Source organism: Phoca vitulina, unplaced genomic scaffold, assembly GCF_004348235.1.
Source record: "Phoca vitulina isolate PV1807 unplaced genomic scaffold, GSC_HSeal_1.0 scaffold72, whole genome shotgun sequence".
Classification (NCBI taxonomy): Eukaryota; Metazoa; Chordata; class Mammalia; order Carnivora; family Phocidae; genus Phoca; species Phoca vitulina.
In genome coordinates this window covers 2,348,977-2,363,940 of record NW_022589775.1, presented here as the reverse complement: position 1 = coordinate 2,363,940, position 14,964 = coordinate 2,348,977, and positions in this window count along the sequence as shown.

The window sequence follows — 14,964 nt, the reverse complement described above, 5'->3', positions numbered from 1 at the left end:
TGGACCCTCAACTCTATGGTCAACTAATCTTCAACAAAGCAGGAAAGAATGTCCAATGGAGAAAAGACAGTCTCTTCAACAAATGATATTGGGAAAATTGGACAACCACATGCAGAAGAATGAAACTGGACTATTTCCTTACACCACACACAAAAATAGACTCAAAATGTTTGAAAGACCTACATGTGAGACAGGAGTCCATCAAAATCCTAGAGGAGAACACAAGCAGCAACCTCTTCAACCTCAGCGGCAGCAACTTCTTCCTAGAAACATCACCAAAGGCAAGGGAAGCAAGGGCAAAAATGAACTATTGGGACTTTATCAAGATAAAAAACTTTTGCACAGCAAAGGAAACAGTCAACAAAACCAAAAGACTACCGACAGAATGGGAGAAGATATTTGCAAATGACATATCAGATAAAGGGCTAGTATCCAAAACCTATAAAGAACTTATCAAACTCAACACCTAAAGAACAAATAATCATATCAAGAAATGGGCAGAAGACATGAACAGACATTTTTCCAAAGAAGACATCCAAATGGTCAACAGACACATGAAAAAGTGCTCAACATCGCTTGGCATCAGGGAAATCCAAATCAAAACTTCAATGAGATATCACCTCACACCAGTCAGAATGGCTAAAATTAACAAGTCAGGAAATGACAGATGTTGGTGAGGATGTGGAGAAAAGGGAACCCTCCTACACCGCTGGTGGGAATGCAAGCTGGTGCAGCCACTCTGGAAAACAGTATGGAGGTTCCTCAAAAAGTTGAAAATAGAGCTACCCTATGACCCAGCAACTGCACTACTGGGTATTTACCCCAAAGATACAAATGTAGTGATCCGAAGGGGTATGTGCACCCCAATGTTTCTAGCAGCAATGTCCACAATAGCCAAACTATGGAAAGAGCCAAGATGTCCATCAACAGATGAATGGATAAAGAAGATGTGGTATATATACACAATGGAATATTATGCAGCCATCAAAAAAAAATCTTGCCCTTTGCAACGACATGGATGGAACTGGAGGGTATTATGCTAAGCGAAATAAGTCAATCAGAGAAAGACATGTATCATATGATCTCACTGATATGAGGAATTCTTAATCTCAGGAAACAAACTGAGGGTTGCTGGAGTGGTGGGGTGTGGGAGGGATGGGGTGGGTGGGTGATAGACATTGGGGAGGGTATGTGTTATGGTGAGTGCTGTGAATTGTGTAAGACTGTTGAATCACAGACCTGTACCTCTGAAACAAATGATACATTTTATGTTAAAAAAGAAAGAAGAAGAAGATAGTAAGAAGGGAAAAATGAAGGGGGCTGAAATCAGAGGGGGAGATGAACCATGAGAGACTATGGACTGTGAGAAACTAACTGAGAGTTCTAGAGGGGAAGGGGGTGGGGTGAGGGGTTAGCCTGGTGATGGGTATTAAAGAGGGCACCTATTGAATGGAGCACTGGGTGTTAGATGCAAACAATGAATCATGGAACACTACATCAAAAACTAATGATGTAATGTATGGTGATTAACATAACTAAATAAAATAAAATAAAATAAAATAAAATAAAATAAAATGCATCAAGGTAACCCCAAAACTGAAGCACATCAAAACAAATGTTTCACAGGCACAAGACTTCAGGGTTTCAGCATTTGTGTAGAAAAAAAGAAGAGGGAAGAGATGATATCTCCCTCACCTGAGAAGAGAAAAAATGTGAAAATAGCCAGCAGGTATTTACTGAAAGGTAGGGAGGGCCAATTTGCAAACAAAAGCTGAAATCAGGAAGGGTTTTCATCAGTGATGACAACTATGAATGCAAGAGGTCCACCATACAAAGATGAAGGATCTGCAGCCATGTGGCCCCTGAGAACTGTTGAAACTCACCAACCTAGCATCCCTTTTTAGGCCTGGGTCTTACACTGAAGACAAACTGGTGAGAGTGGAGTAAAGATTGAACAGCATAATGAGAATGGAGGAGTTACAAGGCCCAGGTAAAAGCAGGAAGGAGACCAAACCAAGAGTCTGCAGAAAGCAAGTGGCTGTATAATTAAATGAACAAGCTTGGGAAGTTAGAAAAGCTATCTGAAACCCTGCCTCCTTTAAAACGTTCAGAAAAATTAATTTCACATAAAAACAAGGAACAGAAAGTGATTTCAAAGTCAAATGCCATACAAAGATATTTTGAGAAAATGAGAGCGGGGGGGGGAGGGGGAATAAAGCAGGGTAACATCCTCATACACTATGAAATATATGTGAGAGATACATCCCCCAAACTGATGAAAAACATAACTTATTCATTCAAAATAAGCTAGAAAACTTGAAGAAAATGATACAAGTTTAAAGAACAGCATAAATCGGACAGAACTCAGAAAATATTAGAAATAAAAGAAAAAAATTATTTCAGAATTTAAGGCAAAGTTTGAAGAACTTTGAAGAAATATAAGAATGAACAAACATAACTGTTAATGACTTAGAGAGTGAAAAAGAACAAAAATTTAAAACATCAAAAGGTAAAGAGGATTTCAAAGAAAGTGACAAATATTGAATATTAGACAAAGATTGAAATATAGATAACATTAGTTTCTGAAGAAGAACCAAACCATATAACTACATATATATACATAGTAATAAACATAGATATGATGGAAATAATAACTTTTATCTTGGCATTTTCATTCCCTATTAACATCATTAATTTAATTTTATCTCCAATGTATTTATTAAATTCTCTCATGAATTTGATAATTTTTTGACAATCCACTTGGGCATCCTATATCAACGGCCATGAGAAGTGCTAAAGCAACTTTATGTTTTCCTTACCAGTATTTATGACTTTTATTATACATTTTTCCAGGTTTGCTACTGCTTTTGTTACAGTTTTAAATAGATGAAGCTATAGTGGGTTTTCTTGTTTTCTTCAAATTTAAAGAGAATGCTTTTAATGTTTCATGATTAATGTTTGCAATATTTTAGATGCTCTTTCAAAAATTAAATAAAATCTCTTCTACCCAAGTTTATTATTGTTGTACTTTTATCATCAATGAATGTTAAATTTATTAAATACTTTTTTTCTGTATCTATGGATACATCACATACTTTTACCTCTTTAGTCTGTTTAGAGAGTTAAATACACAAGTTAATTTTCTAATGATAAACCAATCCTGCATGAGTTTGGTTTACCAATATTCTGCTTAGGATTTTTGCTTTGATCGTCATGAGTAAACTGGCCTATAATTTAATTTTCTTACACAATCCTTTTCTGGTTTTACTACTGAGGTTATGCCAGCTCCATAAAATAAGTTGAAGAGATTTCATGACTGTTCAGTCCTCTTTGAGATAATACCTCTAGTTGAGAATTTTTGAGTTAGATAAAGAACAGAAGATTAGACCAAAAGAAAGTAAGAACTTTTCTGATGGCTGAGTAATATTCCATTGTATAGATGGACCACATCTTCTTTAGCCATTCATCTGTTGAAGGGCATCTCGACTCTTTCCACAGTTTGGCTATTGTGGACATTGCTGCTATGAGCATTGGGGTGCATATGACCCTTCTTTTCACTATATCTGTGTCTTTGGGGTAAATACCCAGTAATGCAATTGCTGGGTCATAGTGTAGCTCTATTTTTAATTTTCTGAGGTACCTCCACACTGTTTTCCAAAGTGGCTGTACCAACTTGCATTCCCACCAATAGTGTAAGAGGGTTCCCCTTTCTCCACAACCTCTACAACATTTATTGTTTCTTGCCTTGTCAATTTTGCCATTCTAACTGGTGTAAGGTGATATCTCAGTATGGTTTTGATTTGAATTTCCCTGATGGCTAATGATGATGAACATTTTTTCATGTGTCTGTTAGCCATTTGTATGTCTTTGGAATCAACTTCTTTCAAACTCCTGTTAATGTTGATATTTTGACCTCATGAATCACAAATGTTCTTTCCTGGTGAATCCTTTCAAGAAGGTTTTCAATTTACTTTGCCCAGCTCCATTAAAAGAATTACTATCTATGGCAGCAATAGTCTTATGAAAAGTATTTATTAAATAATGAGACTTGAAGGTCAAAATTACTCCTTGATCCATGGGCTGCAGAATGGATGTCGTGTTAATAGGCATAAAAAAAAATTCATCTCATTGTATATCTCCATCAGAGCTCTTGGGTGAGCCGATGCATCGTCAATGAGCAGTATTAATAGTTATCTTTTCTTGTTTTTTTAAAGATTTTATTTATTTAGTTATTTATTTATTTATTTAGAGAGCACCAGCAGGGGGAGGGGCAGATGGAGAGAGAGGATCTCCAGCAGACTTTGCTGAGTACGGAGTTCGACACGGGGCTCGATCCAATGACCCTGAGATCATGACCTGAGCCAAAATCAAGAGTTGGACGCTTAACTGACTGGGCCACCCAGGCACCCCAAAGTAATCTTTTTGTCTCAACAGTGAGCTTAAAATATTCAGTAAATCGGGTTATAAACAGATGTGCTATCAACCAGGCTTTGTTGTTCCATTTACAGACTACAGGCAGAGTAGATTTAGCATAATTCTTAAGGGTCTTAGCATTTTTGGAATGGTCAATGAACACTGGAGTCAACTTAAAGTCACCAGCTGCTTAGCTCCTAGTAAGAGTCAGCCTGTCCTTTGAAGCTTTGGAGCCAGGCATTGATTTCTCCTTTCTAGCTATAAAAGTCCTAGATGGCATCTTCTTCCGATAGGAGACTGTTTCATCTAGATTGTAAATCCGTTATTGTTTGGTATAGCCACATTCATTAATTATCTTAGCTAGATACTCTGGATAACTTGCTACAGCTTCTACATCAGCATTTATTGCTTAACCTTGTACTTTTATGTTATGGAGATGGTTTCTTTCCTTAAATCTCATGAACCAACCGCTGTTAGCTTCAAACTTTTCTTCTGCAGCCTCCTCACCTCTTTCAGCCTTCTTAGAATTGAAGAGAGTCAGGGCCTTGCTCTGTGTGGATTAGGCTTTGATTTCAGGGAATGTTGTGGCTAGTTTGATCTTCCTTCCAAACCACTAAAACTGTCTCCATACCAGCAATAATGCTGTTTCACTTTTTTATCATTCGAATGTCACTGCAGTAACACTTTTAATTTCCAGAACTTTTCCTTTGCATATACAGCTAGGTTGACTACTGGATGCAAAAGGCCTAGATTTTGTCCCCTCCTGGCTTTTGACATGTCTTCCTCTCTAAGATTAATCATTTCTAGCTTTTGATTTAAAGTGAGAAATGAGTGACCCTTCCTTTCACTTGAACATTTAGAGACCATGGTAGGGTTATTAATTGGTTACATTTCAACTTCACTTTGTCTTAGGGCATAGCGAGGCCCAAGGAAAGGTAAAGAGATGGGGAATGGAAGAATACACACACATTTATTGATTAAGTTCACTCTCTTACGTGCATGTGGGTGTGGCTTTCTAAAGCAATTACAATAGTAACGCCAGAGATCGATGATCCCAGATGACCATAACAAATATAGTAATAATGAAAACATTTGAAATAAAGGGAGAATTACCAAACTGACACACAGAGACATGAAGTGAGCAAACGCTGTGGGAAAAACGGTGCCAATAGACTTGCTCAACACAGGGCTTCCTCAAACCTTAGATTCGTAGAAAAAACAATATTTGTGAAGTGCAATAAAGTATGTCTGTATACCCCTGTATATTCCAAAGTTCTGTTCCAGATGGAGGGTGGAAGATAAGTGTTCTGTATTTTTTATTCTAACTGAACTTATTTGTGATTTCTATTAACTTGCTCCTCACATAACTTAGACCTGGGAAGATTTTGATTGCAGATCCCCTCCTCAGGGACCTTAAATCAAACTGTGTTGCCTCTGGGCCTGTTGACAGAATTGGGGTTTGTGCAATAGCTGGGCAAAAGGAAGGGATAGGCGCAAAAGAGAGATTTGAGAGCTTTTGGTTGGTTTACCTTTTATTTTTTTTATTATGTTATGTTAATCACCATACATTACATCATTAGTTTTTGATGTAGTGCTCCATGATTCATTGTTTGCGTATAACACCCAGTGCTCCATTCAGTACGTGCCCTCTTTAATACCCATCACCGGGCTAACCCATCCCCCCACCCCCTACCCCCTAGAACCCTCAGTTTATTTCTCAGACTCCATAGTCTCTCATGGTTCGTCTTCCCCTCCGATTCCCCCCCTTCATTTTTCCCTTCCTACTATCTTCTTTTTTTTTTTTAACATATAATGTATTATTTGTTTCAGAGGTACAGGTCTGTGATTCAACAGTCTTTTTAAAGCTTTAAAATTCAGGGTATTTATGTCCCGTGCACTACACATTAGTCTTTGTTAGATTTTTCTAACTTTAAGTTAGAAAACTTACTGAAGTATGTTGAAACTATTTTTAAGCCAAAAAAGGAGTTACAGCCTCATGAGAGAGAGTATTTTATGAATAGTATGTGAAGATCATAATGTAAAAAGACTGTGATATTTGGGACTAATAAATTTTAGGAAGTGTGCTCTGTTTCAGGCATATAAGGAGCTTTCAGATCAAATGAAAAACACATACTAGGTATACAAAATGCATTTTGTGGCATCTTTCTAGACAAATGTAGGGATGCCCTCTTGTGTTTGGTTTTCCATGGTAAAATACATTTAAGAAAATGGTCATTTCTTAACCTAGTTTTAGATATGCTCTTATTTTATGAAAGTAGAAAAATTACTTAATATTTATTAGGTGTCTTTAAGACATTATTAGTTGCTTAAAATACAATTTCTGTCTTCTAAGAAATCATTTTCCTGTGATTAGAACAACTCTTACTTTTTTCTTTCTTTGATTTCACATTAACATTGTGAAAAATACTCCGTTGAGCAATTTATGTTGGAATTCAATCACTTTCTTTTTCTCAAAATAATGGATATAGCTGTGGACAAAAAAAAAAAAAAAAAAATGTGCCTGTGAAATATCTTATAGATTCAAAAGTGCTTTCACATAAAAATTTCCCTTGTTTCTCAAAAATAATCTTGTGAAGTGTGTAAGTTAAGAAGTGTACACCCCTATCTCTGAGATGAGAAAACCAAAGCCCTGATCTTCAGGAACTACTAGGAACCTTACAGCAAGTCTGATAGAGAAGTCGGATCTGAATCTGGCCCCAGACCTTGACACGCTAAAAGCTGAGCTTAACCTATGAGGCTTGACAATGAGTATTTTCTGAATCTACTTTTTGTGACCCATGACCTGCCACATGATCTTCATCTATAGAACAGAATACTTGAAATAGTAACCAACATAGAAAACTCTAGACATACATATCACATATATATATATCATGTATGTATTACAATACACATGTGCATATGTATGTGTGAACAAAAGCATGCATGTGTATTACTTTATCTCTGTAAGTTGCCATTTATTTAAATTTAAACTTTCGGTCACCTGGATGGCTCCGTTGGTGAAGCATCTGCCTTCAGCTCAGGTCATGATCCCAGGACCCTAGGATTGAGTCCCATATTGGGCTCCCTGCTCAGCAGGCTTTTGACATGTCCAGCAGGGAGTCTGCTCCTCCCTCTCCTGCTGCCTCTCCCCCTGCTTGTGCTCTGCTTTCTCTCGCTCATTCTCTCTTTCAAATAAATAAAATCTTTAAAAAAGAATAAATTTAAACTGTCAAGTTTTTCTAAAGAAAAGTTCCGATAAGGAGAAAATAGCAAAATGTTTAATGTTTAAATACAATTAAATACTAAAAATACTTAGCTTTTTCAGCCTTCCTGAATTAGGAAACATCTAGAGTCCAAATATCAACAACTTTTGGCATCTTAGTATCCTAACAAATGCTAGCAAGATTTACAAAAAAGGAAGATTGCTATGAAGACATATTGCTCATTGCTACATTATGAAAATCTTCATCTGATTTGGTCCTACATCAAAGAATGTTTGTAATTCAACAGAATGTTTCCAAGTGCTATCTTACATGCTGAAATGGAATGAATGCTCTTTTTTTGTTTTATGAAATGGCATTTTTTTTATCCTATGAAATGGTTGTTCTTTCCGTTTTCTTAATGCGATGCCTTTTGTGATTCTAGAACAATAGATCTGGTCAACTGGTCAGTCTCTGAGTCTAAGACCAGACTGGTTATGGATAAGAGAAGAAAATGTAAAAGAGCTTACAAACAGAGAGAGAAGAACATAAATATTGACAGCCGTGGGGAGATGACATTGGAACCCTCATGGAAAGCTTGTTCATGGTCATTTGGAGGGCAGTATATGTGTTCTTTTGGTTGATGACTCAGCACAGATTTCACTTCATAGGAAACACTTTCAATAGACCTTTAAGGCAAGACACAGATTAAAAATCTCATTTTTCACCAACTATAGCTTTGTGGGTTGTCTGCCTGCTTCTATAATGACTCAGAAACACCTGCACTGTGAGGGCTGCTGCTCCTTCCTGGCTGCCGAGAGCTCATTCCCCAGAGGGTGGGGGATGGTGGACAGCATCCACATACTCTCCCAGAGAAGTCAGGGCGCTACTTTGTAGCTTTCTGGCTCGAATAGCTTTTGTGTTTTCTGTTGTATATCTGGTTGGGACATGTTTCCTTCATTTTGTGTTGGTGGTTGTGATAGACTTTTAATCTAGTCTGAATGAACCCTTTGTCTCTTCTCTGCTAGACAGTGTAATAGGTAAGATATTTATTTGTTGATTTAAAAAAAATAATTAGATGAGGTCATGAGATCCATGAAGTTTGTGCTTATCAAGGCATGAAATATGACCACATAGATAATCCACCCTCGTTCTGTCCCACGAGGCTAATTCAGGTCACCTCACTGGGTGGGATCATTAGAGGTAAGGAGTGTGCATCATGACATGCTGCATTCCAAGCAACCCACCTCCACCCACTGGGATGGTAGGAGAGCATCGCTTAGGGGATGTGCTATAATATATAGCAAGTCTCATGCTACTTCCTGAACCCAAATGGAAAAAGTAAATTTATCTTTATGGACTCTTGCTGCAGGCCCCCTTTATTCTATTATTTTTCCATTTCTGGCTCAGGCTAGTAAATAGGGATGATGGGGGAAGAAAGATGAGCTATACATGTATGTGTGTGAAGCTACGAGAGTGTGTTTCTGCCTGTCTGTGTGTTGTGTGTGTATGACAGAGACAGAGAACTGCCTAGAAAAAAACTCTTGTCAGAAGACTAATGTTGACATTATTTACAACTTTTCAGAATAGATTATATATAACTGTGAATTGCCATCTGAACCCATCTAATAAAAGAAGAATAAATAAATAAGCCTGTTTATTTCATCTGTTTTTATTCTTCCTGCCTAGACCCTGTTTCACATGGTTTCAAATAGGACATGTCAATGCCTTTGGAAACATGTCTAAAAATATACCTATACCGAAACAGCAAGTTTTGGTTTCACAAAACATTGCACAAATATATACAGAGTGATGTTTTACATATTTTTAAGCATTCATTTGTATATTATATGGAAAGTAACAGAATTCTATTTTTGGATATTAACACAGGGTGTGTGTGTGTGTGTGTGTGTACACATGTAACACTGATTTCCCCTTAAAATGCTCACAGCTCTTCCTTTTAACTTAATCAGTCTGGCAGGCTGATAAGGAAACTAATAAACAGAGTCACAAATAATTTCTGGAAGGTCAGAGAAGGGAGAGCATTAAAAATCTTTTAAATAACTATCTAACTAAATAGTAACAGCAATTAAAAAACAAACCATAAAGTACAGGTAGAAATCTTTGACTTTGAAAATTTTCCAGTTGGTAAACTCTGGAACCTGAGCAGTGAATAGCAGTTTGCTCAAGATGAATTGTCACATTTACCTATTTTCAATGCCCATGTGGCTTTGTCTTTTACTCCAGCTGCCCCTTAGGCCATCCTGCTAGGAGACTCTGGGCCCTGGATTCCAACAGGATTGGCTACAAAATTTGGAGAATCCAGTGTGAAGTGAAAATGAGAAACATTTATTGAAACTTATTGAAAAATTATTATGAAGTTCAAGATGACAATGGCAGGACATTAAGCCAAGCACAGAATCTTTGTTAGTGTGGGGTCATGTATGACTATATGGGTCGCATGCTCATGAAGCTGGCCTGGCTGGGAAGTTTTTACTGTTTTTCCACTGGATTGTGTTCTAGTTAACTCCTTGACTCTTTTCTTGGTCATTGGTAACAACCCATACCTCACGCTTGTTAATATCCCTTGAATACTACTCTGCTTCACTTTCTGTGGGTAGCTTTAGATCAGTGTCCACAGCAAGTCTATTTGGTCTCCCAAGATCCTACCCTAATTCAAGTTCTGATAGGCCAGCCCACCAACACTCTCTCCCTTACCCATTCCAACAGGAACAAAAGAAATGTCTTTGTTTATATATGTTTTGCCATATCTGTTAATCAAGTTCTAGCTAAATGCAAATTATGAAGGAAGTAGAAGAGCCTAGAGTCCAAAAAAAACCCACAACACCATATAGATTGCTTTAGCTGTTTGAATTTACCCAAATCCTACTTTAAGTAAAAATATTTTAGTCAATTCAATGATCTCAACCTGAAAAAGGGTTATCAAGTAGATACCAGTTTGGATATTTCTTTTCATTAATTTGAGATGAAAATGGTATACACTGAGTACTTAATATATGTTGGAAACCTTTATACTCTATCTTGTTGAATCCTCATAACAATCCTGTGAGGGAAATTTTCATATTCTCCATCAGTCCAGAACAGTATAATATGGAGCTGACGGATCATTCCACTGTTGACAACAAAACCAAATTTCTGGGGATGCTCCTATTGGACAGTGCTGGATGAATGGTTAGACTCTCCTTCTAAACCCCATTTTCTCCTCAGTGATGGGAATTTTGCCATCACTCTCAGTGACACCAGGTTTGCTGCCCCTTCTGTCATGTCAGCTCCTTCTGTTCTTTCTATCTTGACCTCCATGCCCCAGGTGAGGCACCTTGAGATGGTCCACTTCATAGCTTAGTCTGAGTCTGCTTGGAATCACACTGCCTGGGGTAGACTCTGTTACTCCTGAGGCTGTGTAGGAATCAAATCCCATGATCTTTAAACCTGGGAACATCTGTAGGAATCACTCTCCTCCCTATCCTACAGCTGAATTTCCTTTGGCCTCTTAGAATCTCTGTATCCTGAGGCATGAGGGTACTAATGGCACTGTCCTTTCCAGCAGGAAAGGGTAGGTCACTCTTCCTGCTTCTTTCCTCCTCGCTTTTCCAGGGGGAAGATTCGCGCCATCTCCCCACTGTGTTGTCCACAACCTCAACTATAAATTCCTGCATTCCCATAGCTAATAGCCAGATTACCCCCATTGGCACAGCAGATTTGGTTCCTCTCTTTTGGAGATCCCTTTGCCATGTTGACAAATGCTCAAGGTGATGTAGATCTTAAGCTGAGGGCCTAGAATATGTCTGTGGCTGTGTCCAATGTTCAATTTCTCCATACCGTTTTTCAGTTAAAGGTATAAAGAATGTGGCAGACAGACTTTAAGATGGCCTCAGAGATCCCTATGGTCCGATGTTGACACCTTGTATAATCCCCTCTTCCAGAGTGTAGTTAGGGCCTGGGACCTGCTTCTAGTCTAATAAAATATGGTAAAGGTGATGGAAAGTCACCCTCTTGATTACCAAACATTTTATATTTTGTAAGATTCCATCCAGGTAGCTGAATGGCTCTAAGGTTTCTATTAATCAGGACTCTTCAGAGAAAAAATAAAGATATACATAAATATGTTTATATTTTATTAAATTATTAAATTATCCTTATTAAATATCCTTATTTATATTTGAATATTTCATATCCTTATTAAATTATAAGGAATTGACTTGTACAATTATGGAGGCTGGCGAGTCTGAATCTGCAGTGTGGGCCAGCGGGCTGGAGACCCAGGAGAGCCTCTGATACATGTAAAGTCAGAAGGCAGTCTGCTGGAAAATTTCATCTTGTTCCAAGAGGCCAGTCTTGTTCTATTCAGACCTTCCTCTGATTGGGCAAGAGCCACTCACATTATGGAGGACCATCTGCTTTATCCAAAGATCAGAGATTTAAATACTAATGTCATCCAAAAACACTATCCAAGTTGAAACATGAAATTAACCATCACCCTCTTCTATGCTCACTTTGAAGAATTAAGCTGCTATGAGTCCTACAGCCACAAGAAAATTAGTTCTGCCCACAACCTCAGTGACTTTCAAGTGGATCCTTTCCTCCTTGAGTCTCCAGATGAGAACCCAAACCTGGCCAACATCTTGGCTGTGGCCTTTCAAGGGACCTGATTAAGCCATGCCTGCACTCCTGGCCCACAGAAACAGATAATAGATGTGTGTTCTTTTAAGCAACTAAATCTGTAGTAAATTGCTACTCAGCACGGAAAATACAGCACAGAATACAATTTAGTAGTCAAAGAATCCACCTTCTCCACTAGAAATGATCTTAATATTCTTGTTTATCAAAAATGTATATCTATTGGTCTCATACGACCTATAGTACATTACTATTAGTACAACCAGTGCATTTCTTTTGTCAGTTTTGCTCATCTGAAAATATAACCATAATGTCATGGTTCTCAATGTAACATTAATAAAACCCATACATCAGTGTTTGATTGTGTATTTTCTACTTTCCCCAACCACAATATGGAGCAAAAAATGAGGAAAACTCACATATGGTGGTACAGAAGTCAATCCGATGATTGGGAAATCTTTCTCATCTTTGTGCTGGTAATCAGAGGGCTGAACCAAATAGCCCTGCATATCTATTCTCTAGAATGTTATGACTCCTTGAACAAACATTTATTTATATTATCATCCTGTACCACAGAAAATCAATTCATTCTGAATGTCAATACCAGGCAAGTACAATATACAATATTATATATCTTTGTGTTAAAAGGGTGGGGTTAGACCAAGTGGTACTGTAGAAACTTGTAACCCTACTATGGAGAAGAACACCACCACCCTTGGGAAATACTACTCTCTGATTCTTGGCTCAACAGAGTTCTTTGAGGTATTCTGAAGCCTTATGTCATTGCACTCTATGCCAAACTTTCCAACTAAGAACATGGAATTACCCTACTGATAAGATATGTAGATCTTATTTGGTTGCTATGATCCTAGAACTCTGGGCACATATCTACACAGTAACTTGTCGACATTCATTATCTTAGATAAGTCCAATCTAGCAGCTTGTTTATGCATTCAATCCATGGACCAGTTCTACTGCTTTTGAAATAGAACTTGTCTGTGAGTCTGCCTTTGTTAAATTTTGCCAAAATTCAGGTAATAGGAGGGCCTGATCTCCTCCAGTCTGTGCCTTTAACTATGCAGACTCATTTGTGCACCATGAAGCAAAGGTCCTGTGACACTCCCATAAGTGTGTACTGTTGATCTTCCTTCTGGCCTTTCCCAAGAGCCCAGCAATTATGTATCAGGGTGAACATACAGCAGTGAGGGGAAACACCCATACCTTTTAGTGATTGTTAGACCTTAGTTAATGCCAATCTCTATAGACCCAGCCACCATCACAAGTCCACCAATTAGAGTTGGAGTTTATAGGTATACCCAAATCTATATTACAGTGGGACCAGGAACTTCCTTAATTTTTTCGTTGCATCCCACAGGATGAGGAACCCAGATTCTAAATGCATAGCTGAAAACAAAATCCCTAGACCCCATTGTCTTCCAGAAACATGGATCAAGAGCCATTATAGTGGGAGAGCTCACAGAATTCTGTTTCTCTCACAAGATGAATAAAGCAAAACAATACTACATTCTTTATAGACTTGAGAGATGAAGCTGTGATAATTCCTGTACATCCTCATTTAACTTGCCTGGATAGCATGCACAGTTGGGAGATGTGACTTGCAGAATGAAAGTAGATTTACCTGAAATGAAATTAGATAGTGACTTCAATGGCAATAGAAACCCAGATTTGGCCCTTTTGCTGTAGTAATTCAACACAGCTGCAAATCACTGCCACATAATCATTGTTTCTTGTGTTATCATTGAAGACCACCAGAGCAATTTCTTTTCATTTGTCAATGGCAGCAATGCATCTTCACTATTCTGGTTAGGACTACATCCATTCTCTGACTCTCTGCTACTGTTTATTTCTCAAGGACCTGTTGTTTCATCATCTCACAGGATACAGGCTGGTTCACGCTACCAATGAAGGTGAGCCAATAATACCTGGTGAGCAAGAAATAGTAGGCACCGTTGGTTCCTCGGTAAGGCAAATGTGAGTCAGCATAGAATTTTACAAAAACTCAGACATCTGTCACTTTGGGAAGTTTTAGAAGGTCCAGGGGGCTGGAGAAGATAAAAGTATCTCAACACAATGTGAAATAGAATTTATTCTACCTTGTACCTCTTTCCCCTGAGAAAGAGACATAAAGCTTTTTATGCTTCTTTAGATTTTGGAGGCAAATGATTTTGTGTGAGATGTTTTGACCCATTTACCAAAAATCCTGTGAGAATGGCAGCTTTGAATTGGGGTTCAGATGAAGAAAAGACTTTCCAGCTGGTCCAGGCTAGAGTGCAAGCTGTTCTACCATTTGGGCTTCATAACCAAGCAAATAAATTGTATTCAAAGTACCCATGGCAGCTGAGAAGTCTTTATGGAGCCTCTGACAAACCTGGATAGGAGACCCACTGTGCAGAACCCTGAGGATTTGGGGGAATTGATACTCTTTTCTTTTTTTTTTTTAAGATTTTATTTATTTATTAGAGAGAGAGAGAAAACACGAGCGGGGGGAGGGGAAGAGGGAGAGGGAGAGGCAGACTCCCTGATGAGCAGGGAGCCTGATGTGGGGCTCTATCCGGGACCCCAGGATCATGACCTGAGCCGAAGGCAGAAGCTTAACCAACTGAGCCACCCAGGTGCCCCGATGCTCTTTTCTCAAACAAATTCAATCTCTCTCTTTATCACTCTCGATTTCTCTCATACACACACACAC